Source organism: Biomphalaria glabrata, chromosome 1, assembly GCF_947242115.1.
Source record: "Biomphalaria glabrata chromosome 1, xgBioGlab47.1, whole genome shotgun sequence".
NCBI classification, from domain to species: domain Eukaryota; kingdom Metazoa; phylum Mollusca; class Gastropoda; family Planorbidae; genus Biomphalaria; species Biomphalaria glabrata.
This window is the reverse complement of record NC_074711.1, coordinates 52,437,373-52,458,408: the sequence shown is the minus strand read 5'-3', so window position 1 is coordinate 52,458,408 and position 21,036 is coordinate 52,437,373. Positions and strand designations below refer to the sequence as shown.

General features: G+C 41.3%; 1 protein-coding gene across 1 annotated transcript in view; it reads left to right on the top strand.

Annotated features, from left to right (window-relative positions):
- LOC106079945 (receptor-type tyrosine-protein phosphatase N2-like) overlaps positions 1-21,036 on the top strand; it is a 293,472-nt gene that overhangs the window by 199,536 nt on the left and 72,900 nt on the right. The gene's annotated exons all lie outside the window — the stretch shown is intronic.

The following is a 21,036-nucleotide window of genomic DNA, read 5'->3' as shown; positions in this document are numbered from 1 at the left end:
CGCATATAAAAAATGAATTTGTGTATAACTGAATATGTACAAAGTCTAAAAAAATCAATCACGGGGAAAACTATTGAGACACACATCATCTGTCTAACTACAGATAGTTCCCCTGCGCACTTCTTTTATACCCCAACCCTCCTCTCTACCTGAGAAATGTCCAACCTGTGTCCCATGACATCACCTATCTCGTGGTAGTCAGTTGCCGCTACAGGAGATACAGACTAAAAGAATGTGTGAGCTGATATACGTATTCCGTATTGGCTCTTGAGTCACAAGAAGTGCAAAGGGAAAAGATCGTCTCTCGAGACGTAAAATGCCACAGACCTTACGTTGAAAATCTCTTGCCTGCTGTGTTTGTGGATAGTCTGTAAAGTTTAGTTGCTTGGTCACTACACTATTAAATAGTGACTCGTTAGAACAGACAAAAACCTGTTCATTGAAACAATGTGTTTAGGATTCATACGTATTCATATTTGAATCACGGCCCAAGGGTGTGGACTAGTTGAGCACAAACTACTTAAGAACCCTGCCTGTAGAGTAAAAGACCAATCTGTTTAAAACATACCATCACAGTTGTTTTTTAGCGGCTCCCAAAAGGGGAAAAGACGCCATTAGTTTTGTCTGTCCGTCTGTCCGTTTAGATCTCATAAACTAGAAGAGAAAATGAAAATCGGACATCATGATATTTTAGATTATTCAAAGTTCTGATGCAACGGCTACTTTTTTCTTTTCCGAAAGTGAACCATTTAATTTTTTAAGCTATATATGCAAGCAGTTTTTTGTTTTTTAATTACACCACTTTTCAATGAAAAACTCCAGGGGATGTAATTTTTTTTAAAGGTAATTGATTCTTCATTAATAACTCAAGCTTCATTCGTAGATTCGCGCATTGGTACAACAAATTTGCATCTAATGTCACAATGGTAAAAGTGTCAATGGGTCATTATAAAAGATATTTTCCATTTATTAACTAACTTATTGAATAGAATACTGATTCAAATGTTGTTTTTTAGCTCTAGACTAACTCTAAATCTGACTTCATCTATTTCTAGACTTAAACTTAAATCTTGAATCTAGATTTAGATCTAAAACTAGGTCTAGATCTAGCTAGATCTATGTCTAGTATGACAAATGACAATGGAGATATTAATTTTTACTTGCGAGGGGAAAGTCTTGTTGTACACAGTTGTAGCTTAAAGTAGGTCAAGAATTTTTATTTTTTTTTCGTGTTGCCAATTTATTTAATTTTGTTAGAGGAATAAATCTTTTTTAGTTTCTCTTTATTACATGTAACATGTTTATTAATTTTGAATGTATGAATAATGTTAATAATTATTATTTTTAAAAAATATAAGTGTACGCTAAATGAATATATGGATATGCTGTGGCTGAGGGGTAAAGCACTTGGAACCGGAAGTCCCGTGTTCGAATCCTGGTGAAGACTCTCGGTGGACCACTTCGGGGGCCGATTTCGAGTTAGTGTTTCCACACAAACTGTCATTGTAACCTTGTTTTTGGTTATAATAGAGATTTTTTTCTTCTTCTTCTCTCTCTCTCTCTCTTCTCTCTCTCTTTTCTCTCTCTCTCTTCTCTCTCTCTTTTCTCTCTCTCTTCTCTCTCTCTCTCTCTTCTCTCTCTCTCTTCTCTCTCTCTTCTCTCTCTCTCTCTCTCTTCTCTCTTCTCTCTCTCTCTCTTTATCTCTCTCTCTTTCTCTCTTCTCTCTCTCTTCTCTCTCTCTCTCTCTTCTCTCTCTCTTCTCTCTCTCTCTCTTTATCTCTCTCTCTTTCTCTCTTCTCTCTCTCTCTCTTTGAGGGGGAATCACTTCCGTTTCCTTCCAGTTTCCAGAGTACGGTTCAGTAACATTTCAATCTTTTGTCCTTGGTTACATCCCTTTGAAGAGTTTGATAAGAACAAGCTGAAACAACATGTTCTCATATCTATGTATCTTTATTTTTATCTCTATTTGTATCTCTCTATATGTCTCTATTTGTATCTCTCTATGTGTCTCTATTTGTATCTCTATATGTATATATATTTGTATCTTTATATCTCTATCTCTATCTCTATCTCTCTCTCTCTCTATATATATATATATATATATATATATATATATATTGTTACGAATCTCCCTATCCAGGCTCGCTGCAAATGGTACCAAACGACACCACCAACTTAAAGAACTTGACAACTCTGGGCTTCAAAGTAACGTAATAGTTTAATGTCAATAAATAACAGCCAACACTGTACAATTGGCAGCACGTAACACACGACTGTACAAATATCTCTCCGCCGTATCAACTCTTGCACTGGTCTCTCTGTCTCGTCTCGCACTTGTACTGAGCCGTTGTAACGAACTGTAGATCGGGAAGTTGTGACTGACTGGTCTCTGATACCTTCGCTCTTTATATAGGGTCCCTACTGGCCTTCTCGAATCGGACAGAACGTCGCTCGACCATTCTGGGTGGTCAGATGACTACAATTCTCGTGACGCTCCTGAGCTGTGTTCACGACGCCGATCCTTCCCGAACCGTCATGTTGAAACTCGTCTCGGCTGACCGTCGTAACTCGTCACGCTCGACCGCTCATCTAGCGCTGGCCTGGGGCGATTGGCGTTGGCTGACTACACACACACATACCACCCCCATCTGTGCCACCACCAGGTTTATAACACTGCCCCCTCCTTAGATCTGTCCGTCCCGGGCAGATCCGACTTCACCATGGTACTTGTGGAGTCTGTCGATGTGGACGACCTTCAGTTTGGACCTTGGGCTCTTTTGTATTCGATACACGACATCGTTGATTCTTGTTACCACGCGGTAGGGTCCTTCCCAGTCTGTTTGAAGTTTTGGGGACTTGCCTTTTCGTCTTTGTGGGTTGTACAACCAAACTAGATCGTTCTCATGAAACCCAGCGGCATTGGCCCGTTTGTCGTACCTTGTCTTCACCTGGTCACTGTTGATCTTGATGTTTCTGCGGGCTAGAGCGTGAGTTTTCTCCATCCGTTTTCGGAGATTTGCGACATAGTCTGTCGAAGAGGCTGGCACATTTCCCGGAATCCCGAATAACAAGTCACATGGTAGTTGCAGCTCTCGGCCGAACAACATCTTTGCTGGAGTGTAACCGGTGGTGCTGTGAATCGATCCTCTATATGCCATAAGGAACATTGGGATATAGGTGTCCCAGTCATGTTGATGTTCATCGACGACTTTCGACAGGTGTTGTTCCAGTGTTCGGTTAAATCGTTCTACCATTCCGTCTGACTGGGGGTGAAGAGGAGTTGTGCGTGTCTTTTCGATGCCGAGTACCTGGCACATCTCTTGGAATATCTTGGATTCGAAGTTTCGGCCTTGGTCGGAGTGTAATTCCCTAGGAGCACCAAAACGGCTAATGCAATTCTCCACGAGTGTTTCCGCTATGGTGGTGGCTTCTTGGTTTTGTATTGCATATGCTTCGGGCCACTTAGTAAAATAATCTATCACTACTAGAATGTACTTGTTTCCTTTCTGGGACTCAGGAAATGGTCCAGCTACATCGATCGCTATTCTTTCAAAGGGATTTCCGACGTTGTATTGCTGCATACGTCCCCTCGTTCTCCTGTGTGGGCCTTTTGCTGCTGCACATGTGTCGCACCTTTGGCACCATTCTTCTACATCATCTCGGTAGCCGAACCAGTAAAACCGCTGGCGTACTTTTTCAAAGGTCTTGTTGACGCCTAAATGTGACCCACTGGAATTATTATGAATTTCTTGCAGCACCTCAGCAACTCTCACTTTGGGCAGCAACATCTGTAAGCGATTGCATGTTCCATCTGCCGTTTCCCAGACTCTCTTGAGAACTCCATTGTCGATTGTCAGTGAGTCCCATTGCGCCCAATATGCCTTGGTTGCAGTTCCCTTATCAGAAAGGTGATGCCATTCCGGTCTTTGCCCGTCTTCCTTCATAAGCAGAATGGGAGCCAGATCTTCATCTTTTAAATGGTCTTCTCGAATTCTTTCGTCGGACCATGACTCGGAAGCTTGTACCCCAAGACGTTGGCAATCAATGATAAATCCCTTCTCTTCAACCTTGCTGCAGTGTTTACATTCCATTCTGCAAGGTCGTCGAGACAGCGCGTCAGCATTCTGGTGAGTTTGTCCTTTTCGGTGCTGTGTCTCGAAGTCATAGGTTTGCAAACGTTCAATCCACCTGGCGACTTGACCTTCAGGATTTTTAAATGACAACAGCCATTGAAGAGCAGCGTGATCTGTCCTAAGGATAAATTTTTGCCCATATAAGTATTTGTGGAAATGTTGTATGGCATCCACAACTGCCAGTAGCTCACGCCTGGTGACACAGTAGTTTCTTTCGGCTTTGGACGAGCTCCGACTAAAGTAAGCTATGACCCTCTCAGTTCCATCTACCTTTTGGGATAAGACAGCACCTATTCCAGTATTGCTCGCATCGGTGTCAAGTATGAACGTCTCGCCTGGTATCGAGTAGGCCAGAATGGGTGATGAAACAAGAGCCTTTTTAAGTCGCTCAAATGCCTCCTGACATTCCGTTGTCCAAATAAACGGCCGCTTCGGTTCTATCAATTGATGAAGGGCGCTACAGAGGCTGGAGAAGTTTTGGTACGAAACGTCTGTAGTACGTGCAGAGTCCAAGAAAGCTTCTTAACTCCTGGATATTAGCGGGGATCGGCCATCCATTTACAGCTTCAACTTTATCCGGGTCTGTGCTGACTCCTTCCTTCGACACGATGTGCCCAAGGTACTTGACGCTCCTTCTGAACAAGAAGCACTTCTTTGGATTCAATTTCATTCCAGCGTTTCTGATTCGTTCGGATACTTCCTTCAGGTTTGCGATATGTTCCTCGAAGGTTCTGCCTATGACGATAATGTCATCTAAGTACACAAGACACGTGGTCCAGTTAAGTCCTCTTAGCACATGCTCCATTAGTCTTTCAAAGGTTGCTGGGGCGTTGCAGAGTCCAAAAGGCATAACGGTAAATTACCAGAGACCATTACCAGCAGAGAAGGCTGTTTTATCTCTGTCCTCGGGGTGTAGTCCCACCTGCCAGTAACCGCTCTTCAGGTCAAGGGTGGAAAAGATCTGTGACCCAGCAAGTGTGTCCAATGTGTCGTCGATCCTAGGAAGCGGGTAGCTGTCCTTGTGTGTGGCGTCGTTTAATAATCTATAGTCGACACAAAATCTCGTGGATCCATCTTTTTTCTTTACCAAGACGATGGGTGAACACCATGGACTGTTGGATGGTTCAACAACCCCTTGCTGCCTCATCCGTTCTATGGTGTCCATAGCTTCTTGGTGTTTTGCTAGCGGCAGGCGACGTGGTTGCTGTCGTATAGGCCTAGTGTTTCCTGTGTCTATTCGATGCTGGATTAGATTTGTTCGCCCAAAGTCCATTTCATCAGATGGCAATATGTCAGAAAACTCTCTGAGGAATTGTTCTGCTTTGGTGTACTGTTCTTTCGACAAGATCGTTTTGACTTCTGTAAGAAGCTTAGTAACGTGCGGTTCACTGGACTCGAGTCTTTCGTCGGGGTTTTCACTGTTACAGTTTCTTATCATCTCAAGAGCATGGCAGCCAGCAATGGTGCTACCTTCCCGCAAATGTTTCTCTACTGTACCGAGGTTCATAATTCTTACGGGCACCATTAGATCTTTCCCAATCCTGACTAGTGTCTTTCCTACTGCTATCCCGTTGGGGTTGGTGTCCAAGCTTTCTACCAGCGCTGTTCCTGTCGTGGGATAGCTGTCCTCAATTTTCCCCCAAATGATCATTTCTGACTTAGCAGGCAAGGTTGTATTTTCTACCAACTTAATCCTTCTGACACGGCCATCTTCTTCATTCTCGTCGCCAAGCAAGGGTACTTCAAGGTCCCCACATTGTAAAGTGCCTCCGCCGATATTTAAGGAAATGCCATATTTCAGCATGAAGTCGAGCCCTATTATGCAGTCATCTGTGACGTCAGCAATCAGGAATTCGTGTTTGAATGACTGATTCCCGATCTGGACTGTTATGTCGATCAGGCCTTTATGGGCATCAGTTCTCCACTAGCTGTTTTCAACGAGTAGGCCCTAACTGGCGTTTTCTTGCTACTGTCCACTTTATCCGTCCGTATGACTGATCGTGAAGCACCAGTATCTAGGAGGAAGTGATAATTTTGACATCCAATTTTTCCATTGATTTTCAGACTCTTACTCTGCCCTAGCACGGCGACCGGGATGATGGTTGCAGGGGCTCTCATTGTCTGTGTCACCGGGTTCCGCTCCTTGAAGCCGGCGCGTGCTAGTTTCCCTGGTAGCCCCGGGAACTTGGTCGTGCATACCTTTCTGATCTGTAATGGGTTCCAGTTTGTGGGAATCTTCTAGTGCAGCTTCTTTGTATATGACCGAGTTCACCACAATTCCAGCATCGTACAGGAGCCCTAGGTTGATTTTCTGGTATCTGGTTTGTTCGTCGTTCATCTAGTGCCTCTGTCACCCTTCTCACAAGTTGTGCAAATTCTTCCTCTTTGACTTCCAACTTTCGGCCTTGATGAGTGCTCCCTGATGCGTCTTTGGCGGCTTCATATGAGAGAGCGTATACGAGGGCTTCACTGGCCTTACGTCTACCACTAACTCTGGTGGCTTTCTTCAACTCGGGGTCTCGAAGCGCATCAATGAAGGCGTCTGTAATAATGACTTCCAGAAAATCTTGTGCGGCTGTTGGGTAGGCCAAATGTGCGAGACGTTCGATGTCTGTCTCTAGCTCCTGTAGTGTTTCATCGAGGCGTTGTTGTCTGGTATTTAGTTGCACACGATATACTTCTTGCAGATGTTCATCCCCGTATCGGAGTTCCATAGCCTGGACAAGGGCGGCGAAGTCTTGCTGGTTCGGTAGAGACTGTAGCAATTCGGAGGCTTTTCCTCTTAGGGATAACACGAGGGCTGTTGCTTTCTCCTCCTCACTGTTCCAATTGTTAACTTTGGCTGCTGCGTCAAATTGCTTCTTGTATACTGACCAGGACACGGAACCATCAAATACGGGGGGCTTCATTTTCGCGGAGACTTCAGTTACAAATGATGTCATATCTGTTTCTGGTACATTGGTGTGCTTGCGTTGGGCTTGTAGCTTCATTTCGTTGATGGCCTTCTCCACTGCGTCGACCCTCTGATTCATCTGCTCGTCAATGTTGGTGATTCTCTCCTCCACAGCATGTATGCGTTGGTTCATTGCCAATAACTCCGTTTTGATTCTCGAGTCCATCGTGTCTATCTTGGAATTGGTGTTTTCTAGCCCCGAGTTCATCTGTTCTCGCATAGAACCGATCTCCTCACGAACAGCTGCCATCTGCTCCTGTTTGCTACTGGCGATCTGTCCCTGCATAGCTGCCATCTGTTCCTGCATGATACTGGTACTGGTTCTCTGTTGCTGCATGCTACTGGCGATCTGTCCCAGCAAGTCCGGTTCGACTTCAAAAAGGTATGTGTCCGGATCTTCTTTTTCCTTCACCAGTTCTTCCCGAAGGCGTTCTTGTAAGGTTTCTTTGTTTCCGCTCGTCTTCAGATCTCGATTACGGAGCTCTTGCCTCAGTTCCTTCACAAGGAGTTGGTCTAGCGTTTTCGTAGTAGCCATTGCAGAATCCCACTTCTGACACCAGTGCTACGAATCTCCCTATCCAGGCTCGCTGCAAATAGTACCAAACGACACCACCAACTTAAAGAACTTGACAACTCTGGGCTTCAAAGTAACGTAATAGTTTAATGTCAATAAATAACAGCCAACACTGTACAATTGGCAGCACGTAACACAAGACTGTACAAATATCTCTCCGCCGTATCAACTCTTGCACTGGTCTCTCTGTCTCGTCTCGGACTTGTACTGAGCCGTTGTAACGAACTGTAGATCGGGAAGTTGTGACTGACTGGTCTCTGATACCTTCGCTCTTTATATAGGGTCCCTACTGGCCTTCTCGAATCGGACAGAACGTCGCTCGACCATTCTGGGTGGTCAGATGACTACAATTCTCGTGACGCTCCTGAGCTGTGTTCACGACGCCGATCCTTCCCGAACCGTCATGTTGAAACTCGTCTCGGCTGACCGTCGTAACTCGTCACGCTCGACCGCTCATCTAGCGCTGGCCTGGGGCGATTGGCGTTGGCTGACTACACACACACACACCACCCCCATCTGTGCCACCACCAGGTTTATAACAATATATATATATATATATATATATATATATATATTTGTATCTTTATATCTCTGTATGTCTCTATATCTCTATATCTGCAACTGTATCTCTAAATCAATGTTTCTTAAACTGTGTTCCCCTAGTGTTCAGCGAGGCCTGAGTAAGTGATCTACGGAGCACTGGAATAATTAAATGAAATTAATCTCTTTAAAACAAACACCAAAGGCTCCCCTAAATGCTCAGAATGTGCGAAGTGTTCTGTTAATGAACGAATGAAGCTACCATTGGTCTGCATGTTTGTATCTCTATATGTCTATGTATACTGTATAAGACCCAAGCTTTACTGTGTTTTTAATGGCTTCAAAATTAATATACACTGACCCGAAGGCGAAGTAACCATTGCCAGGGATTGAACTAGTTGGCCAGGAAACAAGGTCTGGAGGCTGCAATTTTATATCTAAGGACTCTTGGTGCTACATGCTTTTCACGATCCTGATGGACCAGATATGTGGCTGAGTGATGTAAGCCGCTAACTATCGGGTGTTCGAATCCCGACTCAAGCTGAAATGTGTTTGCTGAGTGCAGCACGGTAACCTTCTCCCCTATACCACCCCCCGCCCACATGTCCACAATAGAGATTGGATTTGAGAGTACACTGAGTGTACAAATGTTTTATAAATAATTACTTTTTTTTTAATATCCTTAATTACTAGGTAGATCTCTTGTTTCCTAAAACCCTAAACCCCCCCCACACACACACACACACACCTTCACCCTTTTCTGTTACACACATACATTTGGATTAAAAGTCTTTTTTTTTCCTTTCGTTTTATTGTGTGTGTGCACACTAGTCTTTTGGTTTAAAATCCGGCGCCTTTTAAACAAGTTGTCTCCCGTGACATCCACGTTGTTCTCCCCTTGTCTGCTACCGGAATTCTTCCAAGTAGCAAGCTAGTAGCGCGCACTGCTACTCGTGCTGATGGCGTGCGGTGTGGGAGGGTGGTGGCAGTGGCGCGAGGGAGGAAAAGATGAAGGTGGTGGTAGCAAGGGTACAGAATAATTTGCTACTATTCAAAGGATTTTAGGAGGAAAATGACGGACCGGAAGCCTTAGCTTTTCAAGTTTATTGTTGCCATGGAGACGAATACCGCGACAGGCATCTTTGTTAATTGGCCTTTTTCTACTCTCTCTCTCTCTCTCTCACACACACACACACAAACTCATACACTGACGTGAATGTATGAATAACACCCCACTCCCTAGATGTCATATTAATACAGAGATACCTCTTTAGTCTTCCTACATCCGGTTGTCACTGACATAGATAAATAGATGGTTTGTGTTATAACTCTTATGTCAGATAAACAGACCTTGGGTACCATTTTGTTTCGAAGTGGGCGGTGGGGAGCGATGGGGAGCAGTGGACAGGTACATGTGAGCAGAAATACATTAGATCAACCTTGTCTTTAGTGCATCTTTCTTTCCATCTTCTCTCTCTCTTTCTCTCTCTATTTGTCCTGTCTTCTTTTCTCTATTATAATTCATATCTCTCCTCTCTCTCTCTCTTTCCCTTTCTTACTCATTTTCACTCAGTTGTTCTCTCCTCTAAATTCTATGCTCTCTCTCTCTCTATCTCTCTGTCTCTCTCTCTCTCTCGCACTTTCTCTCTCATTCTTTATCCTGTTTGTGTCCTCTTGTTCATTGGGTTTTACTCTCCGTCCCCAGATCTTTATCTTTCTCCCTTGACTTTCTGGCTTTTATTTTTTTGCTTTTCTCTTTCTTTTGTGACCTTCTCTTTCTTACGTGACCTTCTCTTTCTTATGTGACCTTCTCTTTCTTATGTTGTCTCGAAAAAAAAGTCATTTTGCTTCTTCAATAACTGTATTTGTCAGAGAGCATATATTGTTCTTACCTTTCCTAAGTTCCATAACCCTAACCTAAGCCTAACCCAAACCACCTATTCCCAAAAGCTCATCGAATATGTGTGTGGGGAGGAGAATGCAATCTAGTAAAGTCACTCACTCCCGACAAGTAACGCCCCTGTTGAGTACATGTTGAACCAATGACATGAGAAAACTCATCATCTACTGCATTGTTTAAACATTCGAATTGAGGACGATCAAAAGTTTCACTTTGCTGATTGAAATGTCCATATCCGTGTTGTCATCAAACTACACCGCATGGCGAGCTGTGTGTCACATGATCAGGTTAGTTCATGTCTCTCTTGGCCCTAACCAAACTCTTCAAGTAGATCTAGTCATTATCTCTCCAGCTGACAAAACTTTCATCCTCGCGTTATTGGACACTTGAATCGTGTACTGATCTCGATTGAAAATGGAATGAAAGTGGTACAAAAAAAAAAAAGGTCCACCAAAGATGATTTGAGATGCACTGACACTGGATGGCGTTATGTGACAAAACGTGAGCTTCCTCAAGTTACTGACACTGTGTCAATGACGTCATGCGTGTAGATGGAGACTCGCCTGTCACTCACAATGACACCTATGTGTACCGGCGGCTTGAGCCACCAGAGGTTTGCCCACTATGCAGGTTGTAAATCTTTTTTTTTAGGGGCAACTGCGCTGACCCCCAGGCCTGAATGATGTAACGGCAACAGACATAAAATATAGGGCTGGGGGTAGAGACTTATACGCCTGCTTGATGATTGTCCACTCTTGTCATAAGTAGTGCCCTTCCCCCCCCCCTTTTTTTTTTCCTTTCCACTTTTCCTCTCGTTTTAAAGCCTCTGGTCGAAGGAGAACCAGCAGGTTGGGTGACCACGGGGGAGGGGGGGGGAGTGAGGGAATGTGGTGTGAGAGGGGTGTAGCGGTGGGCCCAATCAATAGAATCTGGAGCTCACGGAGAATCTCCAGCATCTCTGCCGCTGCCTACAGTTTGCGTTACCATGGCAACGTCTTTGGTCAGCTGGCCTTTCTGGGCGGGAATGTAGAAATCTGAATAGATCAATAGGTCTGCGAGCGAGGCGGTCGACATGGCGAACACGAAGCGAACACCAAAAAAAAAAAGTATATTAAGAATAAAAAGAAAACAGGAGCGCGCCGAGCTCTGTCCACTGTCGCGTTCAAGGTAGGAGGACATTCGCTGAGTAACGCTGAAGGACAGTTTGTTGTTTGGAGTTCAACGGGCACTTGCTTTATGCTCACGGTGGACGCTTGGAAGAGTGGCATTGGAGGAGAAATGTGGACGACCACTTGCCACTGGTACACGAAATCAGTCTAAAGTACACATGCACTTCATGTAGGAGCCTAATCTAGCTGCACACGTATTACATAATACAATACGCTTCACGGAAAGACAGTGTGTAACTTATAGCGTCATAGATTGACAGACTAACACGCAACACTGGCTGAGCTAAGTCAATAGCTTGTTGGTATTTGTTTAACTATTAATGGGGGCTACCTGTTTTGTCCATGATAAAGGATACCTGACTGAAATTAGCATGTCTCTAGTTTAGTCTATAAAGAAAGGAACTGAGTGCTCAAACTGTAACAGGTGTTAGGACGTGTCCTCTGTACAAAGCAGGCGGCGAACCACATCAGGTGACACATTAGAGAGCCTGCGAACACAAACGGACTGGTGCGGGTGTGTTTCTCTGACCACTGACCACGTGTTTTAGATCTACAACTACACACGCTAATTCGATGATGTCATCATTCCGTCTGGACCTGGCTTATCGATTATGCAGCAACCCGATCAGCAAATAACTTAAAACACTTTTATCATGCATTGAGACCGAGAGAAACGAGGGGGGGGGGGCAGGTGATGTTTACTCAGACAATATGAAGAAGATTCCCGCGCTCAGGTGAGTCTTACAATTTCGTCACTGTCAATAGTTGCGTACGTTGTACATAGTATAAAGTGATCTGCCCGTATCTTATAGCACAAACATAGATTTGTGTCTTTATGGGCCTGACACTTTATACAATTTAAGGTAGCTTTCTCTTTCATATTCCCAATGTATTGATAGTGTTTAATAGTATCATATAGACACTTTGATATTTACATACATAAACACTGACAAGATTTACTTAATTTTTTTTTAAAGTCTACAATAATTGTATACAATAATTAAATAAATGTCCTAGTTTAATAGATTTCTACTGCACTAAGACAATTAGACTACTATCTCAACAATTATACACAATTTGATGTTAATATTCTTCAAAGTGCAAATGTGTAAATTTTTTTGTTTATCTACTAAAGAAATTATTTGTTTCAGTAATTTCGATTTTAAGCACAGCAATGACTCTAGTTTGTTTTTGTTTGAAACGGAGAAAAATGTTCAGTTGGTCATGTATCGTATCCTCTGGCATGCAGATTTACTAGAACTTTGATATTTAATATTATATTGGTACATTTTTTAGCTTTCGTATATAAATAATTACTTTTCGCATGCTGGCCGAGTGGCTTATCCCCTAACTATGTAGTTGAGAGTTTTGAGTAGGAATCTTGGTAAAACATCGAATATATACTTTGAGATTCAAAAGGACTATTCAAATGTTCAATTAAAAACAAATTATACACAAGATATAAAGAAGGCCAGGATTGAACTATCTTAGTTTAAAGTCTTTCACCTTTTGCATGTCCGTATGTAGATTTGTGTGCATCCTTAAAAAGGGGGGGGGGGAGTTTATTATTCTCCACCTAATGGTCGTACTTTAGACAACTACGGGACATAATATTTTCAACCAGAAAAAAATATTTTAAAAAGTATTAATGATAACAATAATTTTCAATGTCTAGTTTCTCTAAATGAAAAAACATTAAGAATGTAAACTTTAATTGTTGATTATCTTTTGATTTTCATTTAAGAAACTAGTCAATCATTTGTATTGAAATGGAAAAAAGGCAGAGCAGTAAATTGTCGTTCTTCCCTCTCTGAAGAATATTTCAAAATTAAGGTTATCATCGAGGAGGCGTGATCATTTTCCAAACAAAGACTAAATCTGAGATTGTGCTGACCTCTCTTTTTTTCTCTTGTGTCGGTGTGGGCCGAGAGGTTTGATTGTATGGGCCGGCAGGTTTGATTGTATGGGCCGGCAGGTTTGATTGTATGTGTCCATTTGGACAAGAAACAAGAAAAACATTTTTAAAAACTTATTTGAAAAGACAATACCTCCATTCTGCAACTCATTGATCGATTGTTCTTCTCTTAACATTTAATAACTGTTAGATTTAAACACATTTCTACCCCCACCTTTCCCCTTCTCCCAAAGAAAGACTCCTGGTTACGCCCATGTATACATCTACTACACTTGAAACTAGTCCAATATACCGGCCTTTAGATCTAGACCTAGAAGACGAGGCTCAACATTTGCCTGAACATTCATTTTTAAACTTTTGAATCAATTAAGTTTTACATTTGGAAATTCCAGAACGCGTTGGCCCTTTCAAAAACGTGATAGTCCTTTCAAAACCGATGTAGGGTCTAGACCTAGATTTAGTCTCTAGCCAAATTTGCATTTATTTATTTTTGCTTTGAAAAATTATATGGTCAAATCGAAGTTTTCCCCATGTGGCCAACGAGCTAGTCATTCTTTTCTCATGTGGCCAACGAGCTACTCATTCTTTCCACATGTGACCAACGAGCTATTATTCTTTGCCCATGTGGCCAACGAGCTAGTCATTCTTTGCCCATGTGGCCAACGAGCTAGTCATTCTTTTCCCATGTGACCAACGAGCTAGTCATTCTTTCCCCATGTGGCCAACGAGCTAGTCATTCTTTTCCCATGTGACCAACGAGCTAGTCATTCTTTCCCCATGTGGTCAACGAGCTAGTCATTCTTTCCCCATGTGACCAACGAGCTAGTCATTCTTTCCCCATGTGACCAACGAGCTAGTCATTCTTTCCCCATGTGGTCAACGAGCTAGTCATTCTTTCCCCATGTGACCAACGAGCTAGTCATTCTTTCCCCATGTGGTCAACGAGCTAGTCATTCTTTGCCCGTGTGGCCAACGAGCTAGTCATTCTTTCCCCATGTGGTCAACGAGCTAGTCATTCTTTCCCCATGTGGTCAACGAGCTAGTCATTCTTTCCCCATGTGGTCAACGAGCTAGTCATTCTTTCCCCATGTGGTCAACGAGCTAGTCATTCTTTCCCCATGTGACCAACGAGCTAGTCATTCTTTCCCCATGTGGTCAACGAGCTAGTCATTCTTTCCCCATGTGGTCAACGAGCTAGTCATTCTTTCCCCATGTGGTCAACGAGCTAGTCATTCTTTCCCCATGTGACCAACGAGCTAGTCATTCTTTCCCCATGTGGTCAACGAGCTAGTCATTCTTTCCCCATGTGGTCAACGAGCTAGTCATTCTTTTCCCATGTGACCAACGAGCTAGTCATTCTTTGCCCGTGTGGCCAACGAGCTAGTCCTTCTTTCCCCATGTGGTCAACGAGCTAGTCATTCTTTTCCCATGTGACCAACGAGCTAGTCATTCTTTGCCCGTGTGGCCAACGAGCAAGTCATTCTTTCCCCATGTGGTCAACGAGCTAGTTATTCTTTTCCCATGTGACCAACGAGCTAGTCATTCTTTCCCCATGTGGTCAACGAGCTAGTCATTCTTTTCCCATGTGACCAACGAGCTAGTCATTCTTTCCCCATGTGGTCAACGAGCTAGACATTCTTTTCCCATGTGACCAACGAGCTAGTCATTCTTTGCCCGTGTGGCTAACGAGCTAGTCATTCTTTTCCCATGTGACCAACGAGCTAGTCATTCTTTCCCCATGTGGTCAACGAGCTAGTCATTCTTTCCCCATGTGGTCAACGAGCTAGTCATTCTTTTCCCATGTGACCAACGAGCTAGTCATTCTTTGCCCGTGTGGCCAACGAGCTAGTCCTTCTTTCCCCATGTGGTCAACGAGCTAGTAATTCTTTCCCCATGTGGTCAACAAGCTAGTCATTCTTCCCCCAGCGATATACATCAACTGTTACATTTCTAGGAAAATCGTTAGATCTATTGTTGAGATCAGCTGTCTGCCCACCCTCCATGAAGGAGTGACATGAATAGAGGTATTGTTAAAAATAAGAGTTTCCTTGAAGTAAAGACAATAATAATAATAATAATAATAATAATAATAAAAGGCTTGCCTTAGAGTCCGACGAGTAAGGAGTGCAGTATTTCATGTAACTAAGTAGTCCTAGCTGTAACCTACATATCTTGCCATATCCATAACAGGCTTAACCGTTGTCTGCCAGTGGTCAGTTTAGGTTCTCTTTCCGCCGTCTACGTCTGTCTTCGGCTGTAGATTTCATTTTTGTGTTTCAAAGGTGTATCCCTGGACCTTTGTAATAAATCTCCAGCTGTCTTGTTCGGAAGCCGCCCGGTGCTCTCTTCTATGTTAATTAAAGCAAGTTGACGCCTATGCTGGTCTTTAAAGCGTTTTCGAGGGGCACCTCTGTTGCGCCGACCATCTTTCAGCTCACCAAAAAGCGCTTTGGCATATGGTCGTTCCCCATACGGGATATATGCCATTAGCGGTTTTATCTTTCTAGGCCGATAGCAATACGCTCACTGACCTTTTTTTTTTTAACAAAACTCAAAAGTTTTATAATTTTAATTTCCAATTTTTTACAAAAAATGCTACTAATTGAAACACGGGTAGAGCAATCGTCATTGATATTTTTTTATTAACAAATGTAAATGCGGACTCAGAAAAAGACCTGAATTTTAAGCCGGCATAAGCGTAGCACTGACATAATATATGGGTTGCTACGTTGCAGGTCAGTGGTCAGGCCTACTCTAGCGGATGGTCTCTGTTTAACATAAAAAGAGCCTGAGTAAGTATAATCGCCTTTGAATGTACCATTTCAGTGTTGCCTGTAAGTCCTGTATAGTTCTATACAAATATGGTGCAACGAAAGAGATTGTTAATGAACCATTAAAAATAAATTACTCTCATACCTATTTACCATTTTTATTTCACAAATAAAAATTTCATCTAAATTAAAATACCCCAGTATAGAGACCCACCCTCTCCGCACTACATTAATATACAACATACTAGGGACTATAATGGATTTTCTTGTGAAGGTCATTTACCGTAGAAACTTTGTTTAATACGAGCCTTAGTATTTAAACTGCCCATAGCCCATCTTGTATAGTGAAAAAGTAATAGTAGGCTTTGATTTACAAAGAGATAAGTATGTAGAGTAATACATGTATTTGATTCTCTAACAAAGCTGGAATTCTTAGGTTGGTGCCTCTTCTTGCTACGAGTCATTCAATGTTACTTTTAATAAATATTCTTTAATTTTAATATTTCAAAATATATTTTGAGTTGTAACCCTTAAATCAATATCAAGAAAAGTTATTTCCCTTCGTTTCTTCAACCACCGGTTGCGACACAATGAGTTCCTAAAACCTTCATTTTAAGACCAGATGACAATGCCATGAAGAATCACAGGTTGTAACTGTGTGTAACAATGGTCCCTCCTTCCAACACAACCTCCTGACCTCTGTGTCGTGTGTAGCTATAGATTTTCTGTCCAGTGAAACGAGAGAGGAGTGCAGACTGCTAGCAGACGTCAATTAACTCAAAAACTGAAATTCAGGCTCAGATTTGGGGAGAATGCAAATAATGGTGACATTCGGGGCTGACCTTATCGATACCGCGCACATCCTGAGGGGATTCCCCTCTCTCCTCCCTTGTTCCATTGCTCATTCCCTCCATCTCGTTTCCCTCTCTTTCCCTCTCACTCATTCAAACCCTCTCTCATGTGTCCTGTGTCTCTCTTGGTATTGTCTCTCTCATTTCTCTTTTTCTTCTCTCCTATTCTCTCTCTCTCTCTTTCTTTCTTAATCTTTCTTATTCTATTCCTTTCTCTAATTTCTTCTCGTACTCTAATCATTTCTTTTTCTTCATTTTCTCTTTTCCTCACTCTCTCTCTTTTGAAGTTATTTTTTCTTTACTTCTCAACTGCATCTTTTGTCCACCTTTTGATCTTCTAGTCACCTCTGTAGGTGGCTGGCAACGTTTTTAAAAGTAAGTTGAGTGAGCTCCCGGGTTCGAATCCTTGTGAAGTTTAGGATTTTTAATTTCGGGTTCTTTAGGGTGCCTCTGAGTCCACCCAGCTCTAATGGGTAACTGACATTAATTAGTGGAAAGGTAAGGCGGTTGTTTGTTGTGCTGGCCACATGACACCTTCGTTACCCTAGGCCACAGAAATAGATGACATTTATATCATCTGTACTATAGATCGCAAGGTCTGAAAGGGGAACTTTACTTACTTGCTAACTCCTAATCCTCTCATTGTGGAGAGTTTTATTGTTCATTTGTTTTTATATCGATAAAATTAAATTTACTTTAGTTTTTTTTAAATATATATATATATATAATTTACTTGTATAGTCAACATAAGTTTAGTTTGAAGTTGTATTCATTTACAATATATAATGAAGCCTAACCGAGTTGTAAAATGTTTTCATTTCTCCGTATGTGGGACGTATGCCAAAAGCAGTCTTTTTTTTTTTGGTGAGCAGAAAGGTGGTCGACGTAGCAGAGGTGCCCCAATGAAACGCTTTAAAGACTTTTTTTAACTGACATAGAAGAGAGCACCTGGCTGTAGGCGGCTTCACAACGAGTCCGCGGGATACAGATTTGAGACCAAAAGAAAATGCTCTGCCGAAGACAGACGGCGAAAAGAAAATTTAAATGGACGACCTGCGGACAATGGTTATGACTGCATTATTTGTGGCAAAATATGTACCTCGCCGCTGGGGCTGCGTAGCCACGGGAAATACTGCATTCCTCATTACCTTCTGTCTCGAACACAATCTTTATTATTATTGGTAATGTTTTGTACCCCAGTGCAAAGCCCTCAGCCCTCTGGAGGATAGAAATGGTTACCATCAAATACGCTGACGAACTATATAGATCTATATACCTGTATATAATTATAGTGCCCAATAATCCACCAGTCGATGTTCATTTAGCTCAGCCACACCGTAACTTCAACATGTGAATCTTTTTCTTATCTTCAACTAGAGGTTGAATTACTATTTGTTATTATTTATGCACATAATTAATCTAGATTATATTTCTAAGCTTCCTTACACATCCGTGTACTGACATAGCACTAGTTCTACCACTTGTCGTGGATGCAAAAAAATATAAAAAATCACCACTTATTATTTTCGTGTGCCTAAGTCAGCTAAGTCACTTTTATGATCGAAACCGCAGCGGTTAAATTTACAAAATGCAATTATTTATTTATTTAGACCCAATAGGGTTTTTAAAGCCGAAACATGAAACACAAAGTACAAGATTCAAATGTCTTCCGTTTTAAAGCACTATTTCAACTTTGTGTCTACACTTCTGCTTGGCTCCAACTTTACTTTTGCAGACGTAAACGTTTGTTGTTTTTTTTTGGTCCTATGAAGCCGACATTGACTGAATACGTGTTTGTGTGTGTGCAAACATTTCTAAAAACAAAATGAAATGTTGGTATCACTTTAATTTTGTGTGTATTGAGGGTGGAGGTAACAAAAATAGAATTCCGGGCGAGAGAGCGGTACGACCTTAGAGGGATATAAAAAAAAGTGGGGGAAGGCCAAAGTTATGAAATATTTAAAATATGGAATTAAGAAGTGGAAGAGAAGTCAGAGCGACTGTATGTACACACAAAATTGTTTAAGGGTGGCGACTTTCAAACTATAAAAGTGAAACTAGAATCTTAGTGACTTCTAAAATTTACAACATGCCCTTATTAGACTACCTGTTTACCTTGGTAGGACTTCTCGTGTTTACCTCGATAGGACTTCTCGTGTTTACCTCGGTAGGACTTCTTGTGTTTACCTTGGTAGGACTTCTCGTGTTTACATTGGTAGGACTTCTCGTATTTACCTTGGTAGGACTTCTCGTGTTTACCTCGGTAGGACTTCTCGTGTTTACCTTGATAAGGACTTCTCGTGTTTACCTCGATAGGACTTCTCGTGCTTACCTCGGTAGGACTTCTCGTGTTTACCTTGATAAGGACTTCTCCTGTTTACCTCGATAGGATTTCTCGTGTTTACCTCGGTAGGACTTCTCGGGATCAGTGCGTTGAGTGTGTCACTTTCCAAACGCTATGAAATGAACACTGTGACGAACTATTTGACACTCATCGGCATGAACTTACAAACTGTTCCTATCAGATGTTTCATGTGTGTGCGCGTGTGTGTGTCTAGTCTTCTGTATGATTATCTACAATGTAAGTTTAATCATTATTTAGTTGGATTGGTTTGGGTTATCATCAATTTAGTGTATTTTCTAATGAAAAAAAAATACATTTACTCAAACCAAAAACAAGTTGACTTGTTCTCGTTGGAAATATTTATTAAAATTTGAAAGTCTTTTTCACATATGAAGATTTTTTTCCATGCACCGCCTTAGTTTAAAATGGTGACATACATGTACAGCTGATTTCAAAAACGGCTCTAACGATTTTCCTAGAAATTGAACAGTTGATGTATATCGCTGAGAACAGAATTAGGCCCCCTAGTTGGTTGGCCACACGGGGGGACAACTCACTGTTATCATTTGGCAAGTAAAAAATTAAGTAAATTTGAATTTGACAAGAGATTTCGATATAGGCCTAGATCCAACATCAGTTTTGAAAGGACTATCGCTTTCTAGAATTTCTGGAATGTAAGGCTTTATTGATTCAAGAATTTAATAAATTAATGTTCAGAACAAATGTGTGCATCGTCTCCTAAGTCTAGATCTTAATTCTTATCCTTGGGATAGTAAAAAGTAGACGAGACGTATTCATTCACTCTATCAGAAGTGTTTCTCGACGAGATAGAAAGAAGGGACGGGGTAGAAAATGTTCCATTGGTTTTTAATCGAAGATTTATTCATTTTTTAAGACCAAAACAATCGCTCTAAAAGTTACAAAAAGAAGGTTTTGTAATTTTTAAAAAGTATTTTTAACGTTTTTCTTGTTGATGGAACAGAAATGAATATGTTAAGAAGCTAGAAATAAGTTCGAGATTAAAAATTGAAAGGAGAAGAACGTGTCCTACTGTTACTCGGCTGGTGCAACCGAACAGATTTAAATCTTGCATAAACTCAAGTGTAGTTAGAAAGATGCGTCAGTAAAAATTTATATCACAAACCTATGTATAGTTTACCTAGACTGGACATATAGAACTCTAACACTACCAAAAATGTCGTCAAAGACTTTTTAAAGCTGAAACAAGGCGTTGATTTGTAAAGCAGATAAGAGAAAAAGCTGCCCGTTTTTCAACCCTAACCTATGCAACATATAATTTAATGTTTTGATCTAGATATAGTAATTGAACATAAAAATAAGAGCACTCTCGTCTCAGAATTATTATTTTGAAATTTTTATATACATAATCTAGATCTAAAAAGACAAGGTTATCAATCTATTTAAATATCTGATATAAAGTCATAAGATGATTAGGGCCTAAAATCAATCGACCTAGGATTTTCGAAATTTTGAGTAATTATATAGTTCTGTGATTAATATTAATAATAGACCATTCTATGTGAAATCCAAAAAATGGTATTGCATTATTTTTAAACTGAAAACTAAAGATCATTACTTTTCTTAGACAGAAAAGACTGATTTTCCTAGATTGGGGCGACTTGAAAAATATATAGGTCTGTGATGGGATCATTATCGCATAAGAATTTGTTTCCGTTTTCTAGTCTAGGTATAATATATATAGGTCTGTGGTCTAGGTATAATATATATAGGTCTGTGGTCTAGGTAATATATATATATATATGTCTGTGGTATATATGATGTTAAAGCTGAATTGAATTATCCGAGTTTGCAGTTTCAGAAAAACTCAGTATATTTGTAAGTAGCTCTAACACACATCAAAGAGT